General features: G+C 38.5%; 1 long non-coding RNA gene across 1 annotated transcript in view; it reads left to right on the top strand.

Annotated features, from left to right (window-relative positions):
* The first annotated feature begins 350 nt into the window (after positions 1–350).
* Positions 351–22,147, top strand: part of LOC131808276 (uncharacterized) — a 162,012-nt gene continuing 140,215 nt past the window's right edge. The window contains exon 1 of the long non-coding RNA XR_009344763.1: positions 351–520. This is a non-coding gene — a long non-coding RNA (uncharacterized LOC131808276). The remainder of the gene's footprint in view (positions 521–22,147) is intronic.

Genomic DNA, 22,147 nt, shown 5'->3' with positions numbered 1-22,147 from the left:
TGAACAAGTGGAGAAGGGACCAGGGGTTCAGGAAGGTGGCCACCGAAGAGTGACTTCTCTGGAGGGTGGCTGAGCTAGCAAGTGAGCATGTTAGTCCAGCTCTGCCTGCAGTTGGGATGGAGCTGAACAGGGGCCAGGGAAGGGGAGGTGGAGCAGAGAGCGGGGACAAAAGGACCAAAGAGGAGATTCAGATGAAGGGAAGTAATGGGGAGAAAAGAGAAGAAACTCTAGAAGACAGGCATGTAGAAAGGAAAAGGGATGAAGTGGGCATTGGGAAAGGGCACCACCAGAGAAGGAGAGAGGGGAAGGGAAGAGGGAGGAAGAGAGGAAAGGGGAAGGGGGAAGGGAGGAGTCAGCATGCCAGGGCTCCCCCTGCATCTGAAGAAGAGGTGGCTGGTCCAGCTTGTCAAACAGGGTGCTCACTCTTTGGTCCCAGTTTCTGCTCCCAGTGCTACTGAGCTTTGCAAGGAAGGCAGGCTGTCCCCTGGGACCTACTGGAGCCCACAGGAGGGTGAGAGAGGTAAGATGCCACCAGGTCCTGTCCTGAGCTGCTCCCAGCCACCAGCCTCACCACATGGTGCAAGAGGGACCCCAAAACAAAGGAAGTACACAGGCCTGTATGTCTGCCAGTGGCCCTGGGCACTTAGCTCATCGCAGTGAACCACACTGCCTCCTCAACCCAGGCTTTCAAAGTCTCCTTCTTAGTTCCTGGCTTTCATGTCTGTAGGAAGATGAGCCAGATCTCACTCATCTCCGACAGACAATTCTGACTCACCCCGTGTCAGATTTTTATTAGTGGCTGTGATAGAGTAAGATAGCAATGCTCCAACAAAGGGACTGTTTCCTCCCACTTGACCTCAACAGTCTTATACATTTTCTTAAGGAAAACATCTTGTCTCCTTCCATTAAGCTCATAACGTGGTCTAATAGTATACATGTGCCTTCGTTAGATGCAAAGTGATACAGAGGTCCTTTTTTTTTTTTTTTAATTTTACAAGGTAAAGTCAGTGAACACATCCAACTTGACGAATATGTCTCTAAAATGTCAATCCAGGCAAAGCTTTTTCTGCCTACAGTTTGGAGCCTACGTGGTGATGTTTTTAAAATGCTTTCAGTCCCTCAGTGAGGCTCTTAGAAGCTAGCTAGGGCTTACAACGTGCCAGGCACTGTGTCAGGTGTTGCAGCTAAAGGGAAGGAGAGCTTGGAGGCTGGCTGGGGAGGGACATCCATGACACAACCACAGCTAGAAATGGAGGCCAGTGCTAGAAAAGAGAGAGCAGGCTGCATGGAGAGTGTGTACCATGGGGCTTGTGAGCTCACGAATAAGTGGGAGTAACTGGAGTGGGGAGATGGGGGAGAAGAAGAGGGTCTTCCCATCAATGGGAATCACCTGTGCTTGGAGGCAGGCACCATGAGGGGTCTCCACAGGAAGAGGGAGGCAGTGTGGTTGAAGGGCAGAGAGATGGGGCAGAACAGGCATCAGTCAGTTGGAGGGGTATGAAGAGACTGATGGGAGGATTATGGGTGCCTTTGGAGGACTGAGAATTTGTTAGAAGATCAGTGCAGATTTCTATGGAGACAAATGCCAGGAACTGATAGGTCTTTGAAAGGTCACTCTGGCTGCCTTTTGGCAAAGGGGTTGGTAAAAGGCACTTGCAGGTGTGAACACACCAGGTGGGAGGTGAGTACAGGAAATCAGGTGAGGGAGCATGGGAACTTGGTCCGGGGTAGATAAGGGAGAATAGCCTTTAAGGAGTTCCACAAATTGGCACCAGCTGTGGCTTCATTACAGAGCTAGAAGGGGGAGGTGGGTGTGTCCTGGAGGTTACAGAAATTACATGAGAAAGGGACGTCTTTTTAGATCTTTTTTTCAACTAGAGGAACTCTCACCTTTTTGATAGAATTCCAGAGTGGGAACCGATGGACATGAGGACATCTTTGAAATGTCTGAATATGTTCTTCGACATCTTTGCAAGTGACGAAGAGACCTTGACCTTAGGAGGCCTCGGCACTCTTTGTAGCCAAAAAGATTTCACCTACAGATTTGGGTTCTCCGTTTTAAAGTCAAGGAGACAGTCCTTCCAAAGGAGACCTCCTATCATTTTACCCTCTCATCATACCTCACGTGCTGGGATCTCCAAGACCCTCTGTTCCAGGTTCTGAGTATCCACTTTGGCCCGGCTGGTCTTGCCACCACAGGAAATCTAGAGCCTGTAGTGCTATTAATAACATCATCTAAGACTGTATTTGCTGCCCTCATGGCCTCTTCCCACCATGACTCACTGAAGCTTTTTACACATTGTATCCATTAATCTATAGTTCCCAAAGGTCATCTTCTCTAGTGCCATTAATTTTTATGAGACCAGGCAAACCTTAAACTTGTCCCCCTTAATTGGATCCCTGTGCCCCCACAATCTCTGAATGCCTTTCACCATGATCCTTGAATGAGATCTGAGACCACTGCTGGTACCTAGCACTTCTTGGCACCTTGTCTGTTAGGTTCTTGGAAGAGGAGGTGGCTATAGAGGTGTGTGGGGATGGGAGTGGGAGGATTTCTCCCTTCACTTCCCTTTTTGATTTTTCAAATAATGGGTTTTGAGGGGGAGGGAAAGGTTAACCAGACCATTTATTTTCCATCTCCCATCCATAAAATATTTACCACTCCCCACTGGAAGAATTTAGATCTTTCGTTTGAATCTCCAGAAAATCTCCCAAACCCAGACCACCACCATGTGGATTCAGCCATCTTCTGTTTCACCTCCAGATTGTCTCTTCCTCGCAAGGCGCTGTCCCCAGCCCGACCCCATGTGGACCCGGGTTCGGCCCAGCGTTCTGGGTGGACCCGGGCCCTGGGGTTCCTGGGAGCCTGGGCCTCGAAAACCCCCCTCCCCGCCCCCAGGTCGCGTCCCCCGCTTTCTGCTCCTGGTGAGGGCGCAGCGTGGTGTAACTTTACCTGTGCGCAGAGGGTGGTCCGGAGAAGCCTTGGGGCAGGAAGGGGCAGCAGGCAGCAGGAGCGGGACTGCAGGGCCTCACGCAGGAGCGAACTGACGTCGAGTCCGATGGGTCCTGCAGTCCCTATTGGGCCGCAGCATAGCACCGCGGGGCTGCGCGCCTTTCCTCCGCCAGCCTCTCCACCTCCTCCCAGACTCTCTGCCACATCCTCCGTGAGCTCACTTCCCGCTTTGGCAATTAGCAAAGTCCCTTCTTCTGGCCTCCCTCGACCTGCCCCCGCCCCCATCCCTCCTGAGTTCTCCCTGAGCCCACTACCCGCTTTGGCAATTAGCAAAGCCCCTTCTCTGCGCCGCCCCCGCCCCCCTCCCTCCTGAGGCCGGGCCGGGCTGAGTCTAGGGACCATAGCCCTGGGGGTCTGCAAGCATGGCCAGCGCTGGCGCTGGGCAGACTCCTAGCCTGGCTCCTTGAGCGGGTGTCCGCCCAAGGCCTGGCTGCGAAAAGGTCATCAGTCCTGTTAATCCTGGCTGCACTCTCCGGTCAGTTTGCTGGCTTCCTGATTGTGTCCAAAGCCAGCAACCAGCTTCCCCAGCACAGGCCTGGGCTGAGATGCCTACCCAGGATCTGTTGAGCAGTCTACTCATCTCCAGGCAGGGATGGCACTTCGACCTGGATGTTTTTTTTTTTTTTTAATTGTTTTTTGGTCATTGGTTATTACATGACCTCCAGGGTAGGTGTTCCACAAAGGGAGTGAAAACAGGACGCCTGATATATAGGCATAAGTCCATTCTAGAAAAATAGCTTGGGGTTCTCTCGGAAACGCGGCATTGGTCCTTGCACTATGGTTTAATAGAAAAGGGATTATGCACCAAGTTACTTAAATGAGCATAGGTTGAAATATTGTTCATCTCCTACAACAAATGGGGGTATGCTCTTTAGTAAACTAATTCAACTCAATTAGAGACAGTGTCTTCAAGGGATAACATCATAGAGACTAGAATCAGAATCATACTTTTGGGAAAATTGGGCCCAGGTTTTTTGTTTTGTTTTGTTTTGTTTTAAGATTTTATTTATTTATTTGACAGACAGAGACCACAAGTAGGCAGAGAGGCAGAGAGAGAGGGGGAAGCAGGCTCCCTGCTGAACAGAGAGCCTGATGCAGAGCTCGATCCCAGGACCCTGAGATCATGGCCTGAGCCGAAGGCAGAGGCTTAACCCACTGAGCTACCCAGGCGCCCCTGGGCCCAGGTTTTGATGGCTTCTTTCCTCAATCTTATAAAACTTATTTGAACTCTACTGGATGCCAGAACTGCTTAAAAATATTTGGTCCCTTGTAATTTTAACCTTCCCGTATTCAATGCACCTGATCCATATAATATCCTATAGTATTTTTGTCAAATGAAGACTCTCAAAGTGTGTTCCTTGGGAGAAACTTTTCAATTGGTTGCTTACATTTTTGCATTTATTATTTGTTCTAGACCATCCTTTGAAGATGGTTGTATTGAATAGACTTCGAAGACAGAAATAGTATCTTTTTTTTAACTTAACTTGTTGTGTTTGCAAATATTATCTGCCTCTGTTTTGATTCTTCTTGTGGGAACTGAGGCTCAGAACTGATATATAACTCCCACCCCTACACACACACACACACACACACACACACACACACACAAATACTGTTAATATTCTGGCTACCTCTATTGCTGTGAATAATAAACTATATTATTTCTGAACCATGAGTCTGCGTCTTCTATCAACACCCAAGAAACCACAGAAGACTCATACACCAGCTTTCAAATAAGGGAAAATAATCTCAGATGCTTTATATTTTTTGATAGTGTTACCTACTTCTGAACATATGACTGAACACATATAAAGCTGGAGCCATGACCATTTAGAGCTTCTTCTGTGGAAGAACTATGCATTCACTAGTAAACAAAAGTAGTTTCTTTTTTTTTTTTTTCCTCCTGGACAACATTTCCTCTCTCACACTGTTGCTCAAATTGGATGGAGTCTAAGGTCCTTTGAGGAAATTTTTGTTTAATGACTCAAAATAAAATAGGAAGAGTCTAAAGTGCTAAAAATAATTCTAGATAAAAGGTATAAGATCATGCCAGAAAGGATAGTAATTTTATCTAACAACTGCCTGTTCACCCCTTATTTGTTCATTAACTAATCTCCAAATTCCTGACTAAATCCCTTTTGTAAGCCAGAATGTGAGCTAAAAACTGGGATTTCAAAAAAGTTTTCATTTGAAATCCAGTTAGTTAACATATATGGTTGTATTAGTTTCATGTGTACAATATAACATATAGCACTCGGTGCTCATCATGACAAGTGCTCTAATTAACCCCCATCACTTATTTAATCCATCACTCCTTTCAAATCCCCTCAAGTAACCATCAGTTTGCTCTCCATAATGAAATGACTGTTTCTTGTTTGTTTCTCTCTCTATGTCTTATTATATTCCCCTTTGCTTGTTTGTTTTGTTTCTTTTATTCCATATATGAGTAAAGGTATTTGTCTTTCTCTGACTGACTTATTTCACTTTTAGCATTATACTGTCTAGTTCCATCCATGTTATTGCAAATGGCAAGATTTCAGTCTTTTTTATGGCAGAATAATATTCCATTGTATATACATACCACTTATTCTTTATTTATTCATCAATTGATGGATACTTGGGCTCTTTCTATATCTTAGCTTTAGAAATAATGCTGCTATAAACATAGGGGTGCTAGCATCCTTTGAATAAGTTTTCCTATATTCATTGGGTAAATACACACCAACAGGATTGTTGGATCACAAAGGACTTCTATTTTTAAATTTTATGGAAATTCCATACTGTTTTCAAATATGGCTGTATCAGTTTGCATCACCACCAACAGTTCACAATTGTTACTTTTTCCTTTTTTTTACGATTTTATTCATTTGACAGAGAGAGATCACAAGTATAGAGAGAGAGGAGTGATCAGGCTCCATGCCTGGCAGAGAGCCCGATGTGGGACTTGATCCCAGGACCCTGAGATCATGACCTGAGCTGAAGGCAGAGGCTTAACCCACTGGGCCACCCAGGCAGCCCCCACAAGTGTTACTTTTTCACATCCTCTCCAACACCTTTTGTTTCTTGTAGTGTTGATTTTAGCCATTCTGACAGGTGTGAGGTTGTATGTCTTTCTAGTATTGCTTTGCAATTTCCTGATGATACATGATGATGGACATCTTTTCATGTATCTACTGAACATTTGAATGTGTTCTTTGGGGAAACACTTGTTCATGTCTTCTATCCATGTTTTTATTGGATTATTGGTTTTTGGATGTTGACTAAAAACTGGATATTAAGTAACACACAAGACAGGTTTCCTTGAGCTTAAATTTTATTTGCATGAGTATCATTAACAGGAAAAAATATGCATATGTGTATGTACAAGTGTGTTTACGTATACATCTATCTATCCTCTATCCCCTGTCTTCTAATTGTGGTAAATCCTGTAAGGTGGGGAATGGGATAGTCTGAATAAATATGCTGCTGGATATGTTGGGTAAGCAAATTTAATTGCACTCAGATGCATTGGATATAAGTGAATCACTCAAATGAGTTATTAAATATTATATAGAAACAAATTAAAATTTTATGTAGTTGAAAATAATAGGTAGTTAAAATAATTTTTGTTGTATGTTGTTTTTGTGTCTTTTTTTGTTTATATATACTATGGTGTGAATGTTTATGTCTCCCAAAATCATATGAAACCTAACTCTGGAAGTGATAGTATTAAAACATAGGGGCCTTTGGGAGGTGATTAGGTCATAAGTGGGATTACAGTCCTTTTAAAGGAGACCCCAGAGAGTTCTCTTGATTCATTCATCATGTACGTTTACAGTGAGAAGATAGCCATCTATGAGGAAGTGGGCTCTCCCTGGATCTGCCCATTCCTTAATCTTGAACTTCTCAGTTCTAGAACTGTGAGAAATAAATTCCTGTTCTTTATAAGCTATTCAGTCTATATCATGTCCGTTATAGCAGCCTGCATGCAGAAGGACACTATGACCTTAAACGAGAGCAATAAATATAAAGTTTCAGTAAAGTCAGTTGGTACAATGTTTTTTTACTTAGAGAAGACATGCTGCTTCATGTTAAACCTTGATATTGTATATGTTTCTTGAAGGGCCACTTCTTACTCCTTTGTGTTTTCCACAAAGTCCAGGATGATGCCTTACATAAAGGTAATATTTTATAAATACTGTTGGAAATATATACTTCTCTAAAATCTTATTTTGCCTACAGATTACTTGGATCTACTTTGCCTTGTGTAGAATATTTGAAATATATTAAGAACAGAATGTCTCTCTAAATAACATTTAGAATCATCATTAGTTTATGACTTCTGACTCATTTGTTTATGATGTGATACTTACTGCAAGAACACTGAAGTTTGTAATATGATTTTTGAATTAATCACCAAGCTAGTTTATTATAACTTATGAAAAAATAATTTCTCATGTTGGTTTAATTCTGCTCTTATGTTATGGTCATGACATTTTCATTAAAATAAAGTAGAAATTAGAAGTAAATAATAAATGAAAAATAATAAATAATAAATAAAAAAATAAAAGTAAAACTCCTGTGAAATATTACACTTTACTTACTTATTTTGTTTTGCTTTTCCTCTACCATAATGGCAAAGCTGTATTTTGCAGATAGATACGAATTTCTAGTTGCTAGGTTTGTTACTTTTGCTAAAATTTTCAAAATATAAGAAGTTGAATAGTCATGGATTGTTTATTAAACTCCTTATCTACACATATAAAAATAAAACAATGATGGTGACCTGGGTATTTCTAAAATTGTATTCTGTTTTTCCATATTATGTTTTACAATGTAATTAATAAAGATTCTGCATATATTAACACCCATCCCCTTCTATCTCATCTGTATGTCCATTACAGAGCATGTATGATTTCTATTCATTGCTATGTTGTGGTGAAGAGATTGTCTGAAGTAGTCCTATATTTATGTAGGTAGATCTTAAGCTATGGTGCTCTTGTTTATTTTCTCGTTTGTGATCAGTATGTCTGAAAGATGGTAACTATTGCATCAGGTATGACGATTAAAAAATATTATTGGTGCCTGATACACTGTGATGAAATAGGTAAGTCGATTCATAATTTGTTAATTAAATTAGAAAAAAATTCCTTTGGATTTGTCCTTTATTAAGAGTTTGTTCTTTTAACAAATTCCTTGGGATGTTTTTGTGTAATATATATCACATGCCTCAACCTTTAAATTTGAATGTAGAAAAGAGTTATCAGAATGAGCCTAGAAAATATTGTGATGAAATATTTGTGTTCTTTTATATTATGTTAACTTAGGAAATAATGGTAGTTATTTTTATTAGCATTTCCTACTTTCCACATGCCCTTACAGATGAGATATCATGGTTTTCCTATTCTTTTTATCGTGGTTGTTATATTCTTCATGATCAATAACAATCAATGAAAATTCGTAACATTAATTTTCTTTGGGAAAGTGATATTTTAGCAAGAATCCATGACCAAAAATTTTAGCTGTTGTTCTTCCAGGAGATGAGACTATCAATGTTCCCGAAATTTCAAGAAATAGAACTTATTAATTGTGTTGGTTGATGTTTATTGTCTCTGAACTTAGAGGTGCATAATTCAATTTAAAATTTATTTTGGGGGCGCCTGGGTGGCTCAGTGGGTTAAAGCCTCTGCCTTTGGCTCAGGTCATGATCCCAGGGTCCTGGGATCGAGCCCCGCATTGGGCTCTCTGCCTAGCAGGGAGCCTGCTTCCTCTTCCCTCTCTCTCTGCCTGCCTCTCTGCCTACTTGTGATCTCTAAAAGTCAAATAAAATCAATAAAATCTTTAAAAAAATGGAGTGGACCTTAGGGGGGTGCTTATCTGAAATTGAGGGACATTATTAAAAAAATAAAAAATACAATTTATTTTGAATTGAAAACAAGATCTTACTGAAGTTTAGGCATCCCACTTTATACCAGGCCTCCAGTACATTCTAATTTATTTATAGAAAATATCATAAACATGAATGTCACTTTTCCTATTGCATTTATACTGAAACTGCAATGACTCAAAGATGTCAGATCTGAAAAGCACTACCTTTCTATAATTTCTGTCTCCTAGGAGGGATGGATATACCATTTTAGCACAATTATCCAACAGTATTCAAAACCACCATGAATTTTAAAACACCCTAAAAATCAAGTATGAAAATGTATAAGCAACCAAATCTCTATCTGTAAATGAAATACTCCCACACAGACGGGTTTTAAAACTTTCTAACTTAAGGAATTTGACAGCACAGACTCAGGGTAGTAGTTTCAGTTCCTATAGTATACTTTCAGGGAGAGAGTAATGTAGGCTCTGAGTCACTTTCTGCCTAGAGATGACCTAATAGTGGTTCTGCCATTGTTTGTTTGTTTTTGAAAATACGTTCCTGGGCGTCATTCAGAAAATGCAGAGTTTGGCAATCTATATAAATTAAGGATGATCTTTTTGAATGTTTGTCTTTCACTACATCAAATTAACATAATTGGACAGAAATTCCACTAAATTAAGCATCGTTAGGAAACGTGTAAATTGGAGCTTCTCAAATTAGTTGCTCTTTGAACTACGTGCTGTTTTTTCAGGATTAGATAAGGAGTTTGAAGGAAAACCTAAATCATTGCTTCCTTTTTTGAGAGAGTCTTAGCATATTTTCTTAAAATTAGCTGAAATAAACAATGTGTTTAGTCACAAAGTGATTTGCATTTTTGCAGAAACTCCCTATCTCCTTGAAATTATAACAAATATTTCATGAAACATCATTGATCTTTACTTTGTGACACTGCTGTAAAATACATTCAGAGTTGCCAGTTAAAAGTGTTAGTGTTGAGATGAAATGTCATGCATTTTTCTTCACTTCCATGCAAATGAACACAGTAATTTATTAAGACAGAATGAAGAAAAAAAAAATTGACAATGAGTTCCAGATTTTAAAAATCACTTGCCATTCAATCCAAATTGTGAGTTTGATCGGTTACCGAACACTTTATAATGCACCCCTCGGTAATTTTACAGAGATTATTTTTTTCTTACCAATTCTTGATTATTCTGTCTTGCAATGCAGAGAAAGATAACTAATTTAAAATAAACTTCCGTTAATTTTGATTGTTATAAACTTAAAATTGATTAATTTCCATATACAGAGTTGAAAATGTTCACAATTTACATTAAATATATATTCTGTGTATACCTTGGAAAAATTATACTGAAAATTGAAATTAAAATGATGTTGTATATAGCTGCAAGAAGCTGCCTGTCCCATTTCATCTTACTATATAAGTTGTGTCAGGTAACTTATAAAATCCCTACTGCATAACACGTCTATTTTTTGTTGGAATGGGTAGTAATGTTTCTTCTTATTTCTAAATAAGAGTTGGTCTATGAGTGCATCTGCAACTGTATTTTTCCTAAGTGGCTTCATGGTCTTGAACTGAGAAAGCTCAGAACATTAAACATCAAAATAATATATTTGGACATAATTAGACATCAAGGAAATGCAATTAAAATGACACTGAGATATCACTACACACTTACCAGAATGGCTAAAATAAAATATAATGACAAGACCAAAAGAAAAAAATATACCATTTGATGATACACAATGGCATGTTGTGCCATCACTTAACCATCTCAGACTAGTGTAGTGTTAAATTTGTTTTTCTAAGCAATGTTTTGGGTCACTTACCACTGTTCAAGGATATAAAGTGCTACCATTTTACTTAAAACTGTGAAATTTGGTCAGATTTAAATTTCAATTTATGTTAAAACATTCTGTAAACTGTGTTAAACTTTGATATTTGTTGCCTCTGTTCAGTGAATAACACTATATCATATTCTGAAAAATACGCTAATTTTCATTTTGAAAAATATCCCTTTTTCCTCTTATGGTAATTATTAATATGAATTAATAGTAGAATTTGATATGGTTCCATATGCCCATAAATACTTTATTGTATATTATCAAATTTAATAATGAATATAATGTACTTCTTTGGACAATTTTTAAAGACCAGTCTACTCTTAAAACAAAAAAATGGAGACACGCTTCTTTAGTTCACACAAATTTCATTTTGTTATATATAACCTCAGATAAATTTCAACAAATCATAATTTATTAAAATTATGTCTACTTAAAATTCTCATAGAAGAGTAAAACCATCATAAATAAAAATAAACACACACAACACACACACATCACCCATGTATAGGCAAATCACAATGGCTGTAACAATACATTAAGCATTCCACAGTTAAGGACTATCAAAATTTCCATCAGTGGCAAAAGATTTGTATCCAAATGGACTTATTTTCCAGAATCCAAGAAAAAGTCTCCTAGGGTTTATTTAAAGATAAATATTTAAACAAATACTTCTTAAATTTAGGAAATTCAGAACATACGATTAAAGAATATTTGCAGTGCAGACTATATTCAATCCTTCCTTCAAAATGTGCCTTTGAGTACATAATTCTGTTTTCTCTATCTAAATTGAGCTGTCCTCCAAGGAAGTTTTCTAAAATGTGTGTCTCTGTGTGATAAATGTTCTAAGACCTAACATGCTTCATTGTATTTTTACTATGCTCTCAAATTTAATCAATAATTTGGCTTGATATATAATATCTAGTTTCAAATATCTTTTCCATCTATACAAACACCCAGCTGTCTCCTTTATATGCTATTACTATTGAGAATTCTGCTGTCAGTATTATTCTTGTACATTTTAGGTGATCTGTTCTTCTCTTGGGTATCATTTATGCTCTTCTCTGTTTTTGATATTCTTAAAATTCACCATAATGTATATGAGTGGTTTTGTCTGTGTGTGGTTTTTGTTTTTGATTTCTCATGTTTGGCATCATTTTAAGTCTGGTATCTTTTATGTTTCTTTAATTCTCCAAAATTTATCTCAGTATTTATTTAAATATTTTCTTTATTTTTTTTCTCTTCTGCTGCATTTGGGCAGAAGCCATTAATTTGTTTGTTTGTTTGTTTTTCCAAACTCATTTATTCATTTTACAGCTATATTCATCTTAGTCTCCATTTATTGTATTCTTTATTTCAACAATTTTCACTTAATTTATATTCACTGTATAGTATCTTTTCTTTGTATATATATATCATTATTTTATCATATACTTTTAAGCTATTTTTAAAAATATTTTATTTATTTATTTGACAGTGTGAGATCACAAGAAGGCAGAGAGGCGGGCAGAGAGAGAGGAAGGGAAGCAGGCTACCTGCCGAGCAGAAAACCCAATGTGGGGCTTGATCCCAGGACCCTGAGATCATGACCTGAACAGAAGGCTGCGGCTTAACCCACTGAGCCACCCAGGCGCCCCTTTTAATCTATTTTTTTTAAAGTACAGTCATTCTTTTTTTTTTTTTAAGATTTTCTTTCTTCATTTATTTTACAGAGAGAGATCACAAGTAGATGGAGGGCAGGCAGAGAGAGAGAGAGAGAGAGAGAGAGAGAGAGTGGGAAGCAGACTCCCTCCTGAGCAGAGAGCCTGATGCAGGACTTGATCCCAGGACCCTGAGATCATGACCTGAGCTGAAGGCAGTGGCTTAATCCACTGCGCCACCTAGGTGCCCCTAAGCTATTTTTTAAATTCCTGTTCCAATAACACTTGGATTGCCATATAAAGTTAACCACATCATCTTTTTTAGGTAAGTAATTGTACTTTTTATGTGCATAGTTATTTTGATCCATGAGTTCAGCTCCTCTTAGGATCATCAAATTTTTGTAAAGTCTGGGTATGCTAGGATTTTCTAAGCAACAATAAAATACATTGAAACCCGGTAGCTTAACTATAATAATGTTTTCTTTCTCAATCATTCACAATAGTATTACATTCTGAGTAGTTTCCTTCTATTTTGCAGCTATAGTGTTTGGAAAAACTTGAATTGTGATATCACTGTTATAATGTGAATTAGTCAGGGTTTTTCAGAGAATCGGGAAGAGAAAACAAGGAAGATATTCTCCAGGGCCAACTCTAGAAGTGACTATTAAAACATCTGTCCAAATTCAATTGAACAAAACTCAGAAATGCCATCTCCAGTGAAATACAAAGAAGATTATATATAGTTCTGGGCACACACATCTCATTTGACCCAATGATGTACATCAATGAAAGACTGAAGGCCAATCACCGCTCCATGGGAGAATTTAAAAATAAATTTACTAATGAGGCCAAGAATTCAGAATCACAAATACTTCAGAACTAATAATAACTGCCTTCATTTGATGTTATTCTATAAGATAAATCCTACGATCAAGTTTCAATTTTAAATTCTTACAATTTTAAATTCTTAAATCCTTATGAAGAAGCATCATTTGGAGGGAGCAGTTTTCATAATTTATCAATCATCAGCCTTTTTTTAAAAGATTTTATTTATTTATTGGACACAGAGAGAGAGAAAGAGAGAGAGAGAGATCACAAGTAAGCAGAGAGGCAGGCAAGCAGGGAGGGAAGCAGGCTTCCTTTTGAGCAGAGCCCGATGTGGGGCTGGATCCCAGGACCCAGAGACCATGACTTGAGATGAAGGCAGAGGCTTAACCCATCACCCACGTGATGAGAGAGCCACTCAGGTGCCCCTCATCCATCAGTCTTAATTGATTGGAGGAAAATGTGTGGAGGAATAATGCCTTAGGGAGCTAATCTCTCTAAAGGATTTTCAAGTCTTTACCCCTTCAAGGTTTTTGTACAGTTCTGATAGCCTCTAAACATCCAGCTGATTTCTACAGTGACAGGCCTGTTAAAACCTGTCTTCAAACCAGGAATAGAGCTTGAAACATACCAGTCAAGAGCAACTTTGAGTCTTTTAAGGAATTTATCATCATTTCTTTGTTTTTGGTTAATATCTGAAATAGTTCCATATTATACTTGCATAATTTCTCCAGAGCTGACTTTGAAGGAGGCATTCAGTTCCAGCTAGTTCCATATGTTGGCAAGAACTATAATTCTATATTAAAAAAAAAACATATTTTAGGGCGCCTGGGTGGCTCAGTGGGTTAAAATCTCTGCCTTCGGCTCAGGTCATGATTCCAGGTTCCTGGGATTGAGTCCCACAGTGGGCTCTCTTCTCAGCAGGGAGCCTTCTTCCATTCCTCTCTCTCTGGCTGCCTCTCTACCTTCCTATGATCTCTGTCAAGTAAATAAATAAATTTTTTTAAGAACATATTTTATACCAGTTATTCATGTTTATTAACTAAGATATCACAATATAAATAATACAAACAGTTGCTCTTTATTAATACCTTCAACCAAGATAAAAAAATATGTCATATTTTCTCCAAAAATTTTATATCATCTGATAGGTCAGATATATATAAAATTACATTTAAAGTTTTAAAAATATCAGCAAATATTTTCATTTAAATGCAAATTTGAAAAAAATCTACTTTTCCAAACACGACTATTTATCCTATTTTTTTTAATTTTGTCGACAACTGATAAAATGTTTAGCTAGGGGGGAGGAGTCAAGATGGCGGAGAAGTAGCAAGCTGAGACTGCTTCAGCTAGCCGGAGATCAGCTAGATAGCTTATCTAAAGATTGCAAACACCTGAAAATCCATCGGCAGATCGAAGAGAAGAAGAACAGCAATTCTGGAAACAGAAAAACAACCACTTTCTGAAAGGTAGGACTGGCGGAGAAGTGAATCCAAAGCGACGGGAAGATAGACCCCGGGGGGAGGGGCCGGCTCCCGGCAAGCGGCGGAGCAACCACGCACAAAATCAGGACTTTTAAAAGTCTGTTCCGCTGAGGGACATCGCTCCAGAGGCTAAACCGGGGCGAAGCCCATGCGGGGTCAGCGTGGCCTCAGGTCCCGCAGGGTCACAGAAGGATCGGGGGTGTCTGAGTGTCGCACAGCTTGCGGGTATTGGAACGGGAAAGCCGGCTACAGAGACAGAGCCGACAGTAAGCTCGCAGCTCCGTGTTACCTTGAACCGGTCGCAGGCTCGGTGAGCTCGGAGCGCGGCCGGAGGTCAGGCAGACGGGAGTAACTGGGCGCTATTCTCTGAGGGCGCACTGAGGAGTGGGGCTCTGGGCTCTCGGCTCCTCCGGGCCGGAGACCAGGAGGCCGCCATTTGTATTCCCGTCCTCTGGAACTCTACGGAAAGCGCTCAGGGAACAAAAGCTCCTGAAAGCAAACCCGAGCGGATTACTCACCCCGGCCCCGGGTAAGGGCGGTGTAATTCCGCCTGGGGCAAAGACACTTGAGAATCACTACAACAGGCCCCTCCCCCAGAAGATCAACAAGAAATCCAGCCGAGACCAAGTTCACCTACCAAGGAGTGCGGTTTCAATACCAAGGAGAGCAGCAGAATTCCAGAGGAGGAGAAAGCCAAGCACGGAACTCATGGCTTTTTTCCTGTGATTTTTTTTAGTCTTGCAGTTAATTTAATTTTTTCTTTTTCATTTATTTTTTTCTCGCCTTCGGGTAAAATTTTTTTTTTTTTAACTGTTACCTTTTTCTTTTTTAACGATTTTTTACTAGTTTATCTAATATATATATATATTTTTTTACATTTTTCTTAGGTGTTTTCTTTTTTAAAAAAAATTCTTTTCTTTTTTTTTTTTTCTTTTTTCTTTCTTCCTTTTTGAACCTCTTTTTATCCCCTTTCTCCCCACTCACGATTTTGGATCTCTTCTAATTTGGCTAAAACATATTTTCCTGGGGTTGTTGCCACCCTTTTAGTATTTTACTTGCCCCTTCATTTACTCTTATCTGGACAAAATGACAAGACGTAAAAATTCACCACAAAAAAAAGAACAAGAGGCAGTACCGAAGGCTAGGGACCTAATCAATACAGACATCGGTAATATGTCAGATCTAGAGTTCAGAATGACAATTCTCAAGGTTCTAGCCGGGCTCGAAAAAGGCATGGAAGATATTAGAGAAACCCTCTCGAGAGATATAAAAGCCCTTTCTGGAGAAATAAAAGAACTAAAATCTAACCAAGTTGAAATCAAAAAAGCTATTAATGAGGTGCAATCAAAAATGGAGGCTCTCACTGCTAGGATAAATGAGGCAGAAGAAAGAATTAGTGATATAGAAGACCAAATGACAGAGAATAAAGAAGCTGAGCAAAAGAGGGACAAACAGCTACTGGACCATGAGGGGAGAATTCGAGAAATAAGTGACACCATAAGACGAAACAACATTAGAATAATTGGGATTCCAGAAGAAGAAGAAAGTGAGAGGGGAGCAGAAGGTATACTGGAGAGAATTATTGGGGAGAATTTCCCCAATATGGCAAAGGGAACAAGCATCAAAATTCAGGAGGTTCAGAGAATGCCCCTCAAAATAAATAAGAATAGGCCCACACCCCGTCACATAATAGTAAAATTTACAAGTCTCAATGACAAAGAGAAAATCCTGAAAGCAGCCCGGGAAAAGAAGTCTGTAACATACAATGGTAAAAATATTAGATTGGCAGCTGACTTATCCACAGAGACCTGGCAGGCCAGAAAGAGCTGGCATGATATTTTCAGAGCACTAAACGAGAAAAACATGCAGCCAAGAATACTATATCCAGCTAGGCTATCATTGAAAATAGAAGGAGAGATTAAAAGCTTCCAGGACAAACAACAACTGAAAGAATTTGCAAATACCAAACCAGCTCTACAGGAAATATTGAAAGGGGTCCTCTAAGCAAAGAGAGAGCCTACAAGTGGTAGATCAGAAAGGAACAGAGACCATATACAGTAACAGTCACCTTACAGGCAATACAATGGCACTAAATTCATATCTCTCAATAGTTACCCTGAATGTGAATGGGCTAAATGCCCCTGTCAAAAGACACAGGGTATCAGAATGGATAAAAAAACAAAACCCATCTATATGTTGCCTCCAAGAAACACATTTTAAGCCCGAAGACACCTCCAGATTTAAAGTGAGGGGGTGGAAAAGAATTTACCATGCTAATGGACATCAGAAGAAAGCAGGAGTGGCAATCCTTATATCAGATCAATTAGATTTTAAGCCAAAGACTGTAATAAGAGATGAGGAAGGACACTATATCATACTCAAAGGGTCTGTCCAACAAGAAGATTTAACAATTTTAAATATCTATGCCCCCAACGTGGGAGCAGCCAACTATATAAACCAATTAATAACAAAATCAAAGAAACACATAAACAACAATACAATAATAGTAGGGGACTTTAACATTCCCCTCACTGAAATGGACAGGTCATCCAAGCAAAAGATCAGCAAGGAAATAAAGGCCTTAAATGACACACTGGACCAGATGGACATCACAGATATATTCAGAATATTTCATCCCAAAGCAACAGAATACACATTCTTCTCTAGTGCACATGGAACATTCTCCAGAATAGATCACATCCTCGGTCCTAAATCAGGACTCAACCGGTATCAAAAGATTGGGATCATTCCCTGCATATTTTCAGACCACAATGCTCTAAAGCTAGAACTCAACCACAAAAGGAAGTTTGGAAAGAACCCAAATACATGGAGACTAAACAGTATCCTTCTAAAGAATGAATGGGTCAACCGGGAAATTAAAGAAGAATTGAAAAAAATCATGGAAACAAATGATAATGAAAATACAACGGTTCAAAATCTGTGGGACACAACAAAGGCAGTGCTGAGAGGAAAATATATAGCGGTACAAGCCTTTCTCAAGAAACAAGAAAGGTCTCAGGTACACAACCTAACCCTACACCTAAAGGAGCTGGAGAAAGAACAAGAAAGAAACCCTAAGCCCAGCAGGAGAAGAGAAATCATAAAGATCAGAGCAGAAATCAATGAAATAGAAACCAAAAAAACAATAGAACAAATCAACGAAACTAGGAGCTGGTTCTTTGAAAGAATTAATAAAATTGATAAACCCCTGGCCCGACTTATCAAAAAGAAAAGAGAAAGGACCCAAATAAATAAAATCATGAATGAAAGAGGAGAGATCACAACTAACACCAAGGAAATACAAACTATTATAAGAACATACTATGAGCAACTCTACTCCAACAAATTTGACAATCTGGAAGAAATGGATGCATTCCTAGAAACATATAAACTACCACAACTGAACCATGAAGAAATAGAAAGCCTGAACAGACCCATAACCAGTAAGGAGATTGAAACAGTCATTAAAAATCTCCAAACAAACAAAAGCCCAGGGCCAGACGGCTTCCCGGGGGAATTCTACCAAACATTTAAAGAAGAACTAATTCCTATTCTCCTGAAACTGTTCCAAAAAATAGAAATGGAAGGAAAACTTCCAAACTCATTTTATGAGGCCAGCATCACCTTGATCCCAAAACCAGACAAGGATCCCACCAAAAAAGAGAGCTATAGACCGATATCCTTGATGAACACAGATGCGAAAATACTCAACAAAATACTAGCCAATCGGATTCAACAGTACATTAAAAAGATTATTCACCACGACCAAGTGGGATTTATTCCAGGGCTGCAAGGTTGGTTCAACATCCGCAAATCAGTCAATGTGATACAACACATCAATAAAAGTAAGAACAAGAACCATATGATACTCTCAATAGATGCTGAAAAAGCATTTGACAAAGTACAACATCCCTTCCTGATCAAAACTCTTCAAAGTGTAGGGATAGAGGGCACATACCTCAATATCATCAAAGCCATCTATGAAAAACCCACCGCAAATATCATTCTCAATGGAGAAAAACTGAAAGCTTTTCCGCTAAGGTCAGGAACACGGCAGGGATGTCCATTATCACCACTGCTATTCAACATCGTACTAGAGGTCCTAGCCTCAGCAATCAGACAACAAAAGGAAATTAAAGGCATCCAAATCGGCAAAGAAGAAGTCAAATTATCACTCTTCGCAGATGATATGATACTATATGTGGAAAACCCAAAAGACTCCACTCCAAAACTGCTAGAACTTATACAGGAATTCAGTAAAGTGTCAGGATATAAAATCAATGCACAGAAATCAGTTGCATTTCTCTACACCAACAGCAAGACAGAAGAAAGAGATATTAAGGAGTCAATCCCATTTACAATTGCATCCAAAACCATAAGATACCTAGGAATAAACCTAACCAAAGAGACACAGAATCTATACTCAGAAAACTATAAAGTACTCATGAAAGAAATTGAGGAAGACACAAAGAAATGGAAAAATGTTCCATGCTCCTGGATTGGAAGAATAAATATTGTGAAAATGTCTATGCTACCTAAAGCAATCTACACATTTAATGCAATTCCTATCAAAGTACCATCCATCTTTTTCAAAGAAATGGAACAAATAATTCTAAAATTTATATGGAACCAGAAAAGACCTCGAATAGCCAAAGGGATATTGAAAAAGAAAGCCAACGTTGGTGGCATCACAATTCCGGACTTCAAGCTCTATTACAAAGCTGTCATCATCAAGACAGCATGGTACTGGCACAAAAACAGACACATAGATCAATGGAACAGAATAGAGAGCCCAGAAATAGACCCTCAACTCTATGGTCAACTAATCTTCGACAAAGCAGGAAAGAATGTCCATTGGAAAAAAGACAGCCTTTTCAATAAATGGTGCTGGGAAAATTGGACAGCCACATGCAGAAAAATGAAATTGGACCATTTCCTTACACCACACACAAAAATAGACTCAAAATGGATGAAGGACCTCAATGTACGAAAGGAATCCATCAAAATCCTTGAGGAGAACACGGGCAGCAACCTCTTCGACCTCTGCCGCAGCAACATCTTCCTAGGAACAACGCAAAAGGCAAGGGAAGCAAGGGAAAAAATGAACTACTGGGATTTCATCAAGATCAAAAGCTTTTGCACAGCAAAGGAAACAGTTAACAAAATCAAAAGACAACTGACAGAATGGGAGAAGATATTTGCAAACGACATATCAGATAAAGGACTAGTGTCCAGAATCTATAAAGAACTTAGCAAACTCAACACCCAAAGAACAAATAATCCAATCAAGAAATGGGCAGAAGACATGAACAGACATTTCTGCAAAGAAGACATCCAGATGGCGAACAGACACATGAAAAAGTGCTCCATATCACTCGGCATCAGGGAAATACAAATCAAAACCACAATGAGATATCACCTCACACCAGTCAGAATGGCTAAAATCAACAAGTCAGGAAATGACAGATGCTGGCGAGGATGCGGAGAAAGGGGAACCCTCCTACACTGTTGGTGGGAATGCAAGCTGGTGCAGCCACTCTGGAAAACAGCATGGAGGTTCCTCAAAATGTTGAAAATAGAACTGCCCTATGACCCAGCAATTGCACTATTGGGTATTTACCCTAAAGATACAAATGTAGTGATCCAAAGGGACACATGCACCCGAATGTTTATAGCAGCAATGTCCACAATAGCCAAACTATGGAAAGAACCTAGATGTCCATCAACAGATGAATGGATCAAGAAGATGTGGTATATATACACAATGGAATACTATGCAGCCATCAAAAGAAATGAAATCTTGCCATTTGCAACAACATGGATGGAACTAGAGCGTATCATGCTTAGCGAAATAAGTCAAGCAGAGAAAGACAACTATCATATGATCTCCCTGATATGAGGAAGTGGTGATGCAACATGGAGGCTTAAGTGGGTAGAAGAATAAATGAAACAAGATGGGATTGGGAGGGAGACAAACCATAAGTGACTCTTAATCTCACAAAACAAACTGAGGGTTGCCGGGGGGAGGGGGTTGGGGAGAAGGGGGTGGGATTATGGACATTGGGGAGGGTATGTGATTTGGTGAGTGCTGTGAAGTGTGTAAACCTGGTGATTCACAGACCTGGGGATAAAAATATATGTATATAAAAAATATATGTTTATAAAAAATAAAAAATTATAAAAAAAAAAAAAAAACTCAGGGCAAAGTCATTATGTTGTTGTTGTTGTTTACCTCTGAAAAACACAGCAAGATATTACTACCTATTAGAATATATACTACCCAAAAATTGAAACTAACAAATTTTGGTAAATATTGGGGAAGATGGGGAACTTATGCACTGTGATAGGGATATAAATTTGTATGGAAAACAGTATGGAGATTATTCATATTATTAAAAGTAAAATTACCATATGATTCAGTAATCCCACTTCTAGGTATATATCTAAAGGAAATGAAGTTCACTGTTCAAAGACATATCTGAACTCTTATGTTTATTATAAAATTATTAACTCTAAGCAAGAGATGGAAATAACTTCAGTATCCATTAATGGATGAATGAATAAGATAAGTATGGTAAATATATACTATGGAATACTACTTAACCATGAAAAATTAAGAAATACTGCCATTTACAGCAGCATGGATGGATCTTGAAGGTGTTATACTAAGTGAAATATTTCAAAGATTTTATATATTTTTTAAATTTATGTATTATGATATCCCTTTCATACAGAATCTGAGGAAAAGGCAAACTAATGGAAACTTAGAGTTGAGTTGACAAGGGGTGAACCTGGGGTGGAGTAAGGTGGTCAAAGGGTGCAAACTTGCAATTATAATATGAAAAAGTTCTGGGGATCTAATGTACAGCATGATGATCATAGTTAATAAAATATACATACCTTTTTTTATTGTGCTTCCCTTTATTAAACTTTGCATATATCACATTCTTACAAGTTGAAAGTTTATAGCAATCTTGTATAAAAGAGGTCTGCTGCCACCATTTTTCTAACAACATTTGTTCATTTTGTGTCTCTCTGTCACATGTTGGTAATTCTTGCAATATTTCAAGTTTTTTCATTATTATTGTATTTGTTATGGTGATCTGTGATCAGTAATTATGACCCACTGAAAACTCAGAACTAGTATACTTAAGGTATATACATTGTTTTTCTTTAAAAACATAATGCTTTTGAACAGTGCAGTATAGTGTTTATTTTTTATATGCACTGGGAAACATAATTTTTTATATGCACTGGGAAACCAAAAAAAAATAATAATTTGATTTAGTTTATTGAGATAATCACTTTATTGAGGCAGTTGGAACAAAACCCACAAGACCTCTGAAGTTTATCTCTACTATACTATATACATAAAAGTTGCTAAGAGAGTAGATCTTAAAATTCCTTACGATACATGCATAAAAAACAGTGGCAACTATACGAGATAGTAGATGTATTAACATTTTTA

The sequence above is a fragment of the Mustela lutreola genome, chromosome 9 (assembly GCF_030435805.1).
Source record: "Mustela lutreola isolate mMusLut2 chromosome 9, mMusLut2.pri, whole genome shotgun sequence".
Taxonomy (NCBI): Eukaryota; Metazoa; Chordata; class Mammalia; order Carnivora; family Mustelidae; genus Mustela; species Mustela lutreola.
The sequence above is the reverse complement of the archived record's forward strand: the minus strand, read 5'-3'. Positions and strand labels throughout refer to the sequence as shown.